Here is a 5,579-nt window from a genome sequence, read left to right as displayed (position 1 = left end):
CCTTGAATGTGTGCAACTGTTACTAGACAATAGGAACCCCCCACCTGTCTGAGTGTGCTTTGGATTCCCTAAAGACTTAAGTCAGCTATGATGGTGCCTATGTAATGTAGAACTTGAACAGCGCAGTTGAGACACTAGCTTTGTGACAGCCTGACAGGCAGTATACATATTTTTTTTATTTTTAGGTAAGATACTAACTTTAGTCTTTAAATAGACAACCATAAACAAAAACCTATGTAGAAACGATATAGAAGGATGTTATACTCTCAATAAGTTCACACTTAAAAAATACCTTTATTTTATGTGGAGCTTTCAGTTCTCTTCTTGATGAGTTTATGAATGTGGGTCGAGGGTATTGGGGGAGGGGGGGGAGTAGGCTGAATCTTTGCCTAGGGTGCCCGGAAGCCCGGAAACCTAGCACCGGCCCTGCCAGCCAAGGCAACATAAGACTTAGACAACACTCAAATTTTCAAAGACAACCTTATATGTACAGTTCTCTTTGAGAAGCTCAGATCGAGAGAGCTCTCTACATAATCACTGTCGTGAACATAGAGAGCTTGCAGTTATTTATAAGGGATAATTCATAACTGCAGTGTAAATAGGTTGTATCAAATGAATCCATTGATAAGTTAGTGTAAAAGTTAAAGACGGATCGTCTGATGTAATTGTGTTTGATGGCTTTTTACATCCCAGTGTGAGGAGATAAGCCTGCCACTTTTAGCAGCTTCCAGGATGTTCACTTTAGACACTTGAATAGACTTTGTGGTGCCAATCACAGCTGGAGATCCTGGTAGGCAGCATGTGAAAGCCTATACAGGTATATAGAAATATGACCTTCAAAGGAAAATGTTGTCATAGTTCATATTTTGGGAAATCTGGATGGCACTCCATACTGAGGGGCAAAAACCATACAAGGGTCTTAAAACATAGATACCAACTACACAGGGAACAACCATAGTCACATGTATTTCAGGATGAGATTGGATATTGTTGTAATCTCATCATATTTGGTATTTAAACGTGCGGGAGATTATGACTGGTTTATTGAGGGGGGTGTTATTTCTCTGAGATATATATGTGAAGAATTACCAACAGGTCAAAACTTAGGAATAGTTTGAACAAACCTGAGGTGACACCCAGGGGACATTTCCGCCCCCACATTAGCATTCACACTGCCCCTGTGAATGCCGTCCCATTTGAATTCGCTTAAAAATCTGTGTTCTGAAGGAAAAAACTGATAGACTTTTGGGGAAATCAAGTTACATTGATAAGCTGTCCATCTTCCTAGCCAAATCCCCTTGGCCAGAATGTAATTCATGTAAGTGCAAATCTGAATGTAATCCTTTTTATTTTAAACTGTTTTGCTTGTTATGTCAAGTTTATTAATTGTTATTTACTATTTTTGTTATCTGAATGCCCTGTATTTTCGTATATTAAATCTAAAATTTAACAAGTTGCGTCCTTGATTCTCTAACGGATTCATTAGCCTGTTTAGAAGAGATTGCTCTTCCAGGTTAACCCTTGGAATGCCAGTGTGTGATTTGTTGATACATTTGATTAACAAGCTGTGTGTGCTTGTATTTACATTTGTGTAACAGTCTGGAGGTGTGAAGAGTTAACCCTGTGTGTGCTGGTGTGGGTCTTGCTAGTTTGTGGAACTAGAAGCTTGTGTGCCAGTGTGGGACAGTATATTGGGGTCCTATTGCCCGTACCCAATAGGTGGTGGCTGAACCTTGAAGTGTCTGGGGGTGTGAGAGCGCTGTGTTTGGGGGCGATTCCGTAGGTCTAGAACCTGTGTGATAGGTGAGAGAGACGGCGGGCTGAAATCGTGTGTGATCTCATACAGCAAACATCCCAAAGTCACGGCAGCTGGGAGCGTGTTCGTGACAGTCACTAACAGTGTCCGCACCCTGGGAGAAGGTTCATGGTCAGATGCCAAGTGAGACTGATTTATCTGTACAGCGCTGTGGAATTAGTGGCGGTATATAAATATATGATGATGTGCTTCTACCAGGAGAGAGATATGGGAGCTAAAAAGCCACCAGGTTACATGTGACCTCCCCATTAATGTTCTGTCCATATGACCGTAATGCACTGTGCAGGAGGAGACAGGAGGTGTATATAGGAACTGTATATATTTACCTATCACTGCAACAGTTTAAAAATGTTTATTTATTGGAAAACTGTTGATAATAAATAAACTAGTAATAATTAATGATAAGGGAGCAACTCTTATAAACATATATAAATAAAATACATATTGCAAAAAAAATTAAACCAAGACAGTCAATGAGTACTTACATATTAACATATCAAATGAGTGACTACTCATATCTAGACTGCCTATCTATACCCCTCACATATCTCCACCTCTATTTTCTAAGGCTTAAAGACAGTTACCAAGGCAAAAATGCAACCCCCTTATTTCTACTCAACACCAGTTTATTCAATCAGTACTGACAAACTAGGATGGATGCAATTTTCAGATCTTATTAAGATTTACAGCAGTGTCAGGTTTAATCAGCAGTTATTGCACTGTCTAGTGGTGCTGCTGAGTTATCATTGTATGTATCAAGGGCACAGACTTGCAATGTGCTTTTAGCCAGCTTGAAACATGAGTTTCAAACATGGTTAATAAGAATACATACTACATTTTAAGGAACAATGAAATTAGTGATACTGATGTCCATGTATTGATACCTATGGAGGTGGCCATTTTCATAGAGACCAAGATTTAATCAAACACTGACAGTTAAGACAACATGACTTCAGTAATGGAGACAGAAATGTAAAAGACACTTCAGTCTCTAGAGATTCATTAGCTGCTTTTCTTTAACGCATAGTTGCCTACTCTCCCAGAATGTGAAGGAGACTCCTGCACTTCTGGGAGACCTCCTGGGAGAGCAGTGCAACCTCCCAGTTCTCACCCCCACAAAAGAGAAGTGGTTGGGCGGGGCTTAATAATACAAATATCGTGTCATCTTAGCCCCACCCCCTGCTGGAATTGGCCAAAATTGTGACAATCATTTAGGGGGCGGTGCCAAAATGATGCTATTTGTCAAGCCCCATCCCCGCACACCCACTTTCCCCGGGATCTCCCTGAAGCCAACGAGGAAAAGGTGGCAAGTATGCGCTTAGATAAACAGTAAATGATTTCCCCCCGCCATCACTCTGTGCCATCCTGTGCAACCTTATATTTTCAGATATCTGTAAATAAAATACAAAATACATCTGTAAATAAAATACAAAATACATTTTAAAAACTACATTGATATGCAATAAAAATATATATTTATCGGACATCTGTTGATAATAATAAATAATAAACTATTAATAATTAATGATAAGGGAGCAACTGTTTATAAACATAGTTTTAAAAAATTCATTTTGCAAACAAATATATATATATATATATATATATTTAAAACCAAGACAGTCAACCAGCACTGACAAACTAACATATCAAATGAGAGACTACTATAGTTATGACTGGACATCCTTTCACATTAAAAAATGTATTATTAAATAATTGTTGTTTCTATTCTTTCTCCATTCTCAGTCATAGCAGCTGATTAGTCTATTAGTGAAAGCTGTAGGTAACAACTGTTAAATATTCAAAGATTAGGAAGTGACATGTGAGTGGTTCATGTAATATTATTTGTGTTTAAAATTGTGAAGACAGCTCATACATCTGTTAACCTGCCTGCTTGGGGGGTTAGGTTAGGCTAGGTCAGGTTAGGTTAGATTAGGCTAGGCTATGCTATGCTAGGTTAAGCTAGGTTAGATTAGGCTAGGCTACGTTAGATTAGGTTAGGATCTTAGGATCTTTAATCTTGTTTAAAGTATTGGATGTATTTTGGATGTTTGAATTAAATACACTGAGCCTGATTCATTAAGGATAGTTAGGCCATACTTGCCTACTCTCCCGGAATTCCTGGGAGGCTCCCGAATTTCCTCACGGACTCCCGGAAGAGTAGCCAAAGCTCCCGCATTTGCTGAAATTCACGGCAGTGAATGGAGGGGGCGGGGCTTAATCGCATCATTAAGCTCCGCAACCTACATTCAATGACGTGAGTTTTTGACTTTTTATAATGGGGCGTGGCTATGGTGACGCGACACTGTCACCACGCCTCCCTCCTACCCCATGTCACATGACTTCTTCCCCGGGGCTCAAAGCTTCAAAGTTGGCATGTATGAGCTAGCCACTAAATAATTTGTAACCTTTGCTTTATAGCTGGACAAATATTCAATATGGTGTAACACTTACCCTTGTGTATGAAACCCTTGTCCCATAGATTGTAATGATTTTTTTTGTGTGTGTTTTAGTACATTTTCTGGACAAACCCATGTTAGAATGCAAGGGGTGCAAATTATTTTATTATTTTGCACATTAGTTAAGTACTGGCTGTTTTTTCATCTAGCACTCAGTCTGTGTGACACAGATACTTGAACGCTTTTTTGTACACTGAAATTTAAAGTAGATCTAGGTAAAAAAGGCCAGTATTTTACTTATCTGCAAAAAAATAAACTAATATGCACCCCTTGCATTGTAACATGATTTTGCCCAGAAAACTTACTAAATTTATTGCTTAAATCAGGCCCACTGTATCCAGGTGGGCTAAATGATTGCTGTGCCGCGGCTCAAATTCCTCTTGACGGCCCTGCTTATGGTACCTTAAACCCCATTTGATTCTTTATAAGGATATTCTTATGTCTATACCAAGCATGTTTAAACTGCTGTACTGTATTAGCCTCTACCACCTCAGATGGGAGGCTATTCCACTTATCCACTGCCCTTTCTGTGAAGTTTTTCCTCAAATTTCTTCTGAACCTACTTCCCCCCTACATGCAGGGTCAGTACATGTCCTTGTGTTCTAATACTTCTCTTCCTTTGTAGAATGTTTCCCTCCTGTACCTTGTTCAAACCCTTGATATACTTAAATGTTTCTATCATGTCCCCCTTTCCCTTCTCTGCTCCAAACTATACATATCACACACACATTACATTTCCACAAGCCCCTGTCATCCAACACTATGCCCCCTCCTTACACTGCTGGGCCCCCTTTTGCCCGCACCCCCTCCTTATACTGCTGGGCCCCCATTTGCCCACACCCCTTCCTTACACCCAGTGTCGGACTGAGGCATGAAGGGCCCACCGGGGGACTGCAACGCTAGGGGCCCACCAGAAGGGGTGTGGCCAGCCATCATAGAGGTGTGGCCAGCCAGAGGGGGTGTGGCAAGCATCAGGTAATTACTGGGTGTAATATAGGTAAGACCTGTTTACTTGGTTATATATACTCTGAATACAAATGTCTTAAAACCATAAATGTATTCCTATAAAACAATATGTATATAAAATCAATTGGGTATCACATACACCTGAATAGAATAATACAGATTATTGAATTTCATAATATGCAATCATAATGATGTAAACAAGATCAATTAGCTATCATATGTCACAAGATACCTTTGAAATGATAGCTGAAAAAGCTAATGAGGCAGTGCTGTAAAGAGGATACAATCCTAAAAAAATTATAATTTTATAATAATGAGTCAGTCATTGTATCACAACTGAT

This window comes from Mixophyes fleayi, chromosome 12 (genome assembly GCF_038048845.1).
Source record: "Mixophyes fleayi isolate aMixFle1 chromosome 12, aMixFle1.hap1, whole genome shotgun sequence".
Taxonomy (NCBI): Eukaryota; Metazoa; Chordata; class Amphibia; order Anura; family Limnodynastidae; genus Mixophyes; species Mixophyes fleayi.
The sequence above is the reverse complement of the archived record's forward strand: the minus strand, read 5'-3'. Positions refer to the sequence as shown.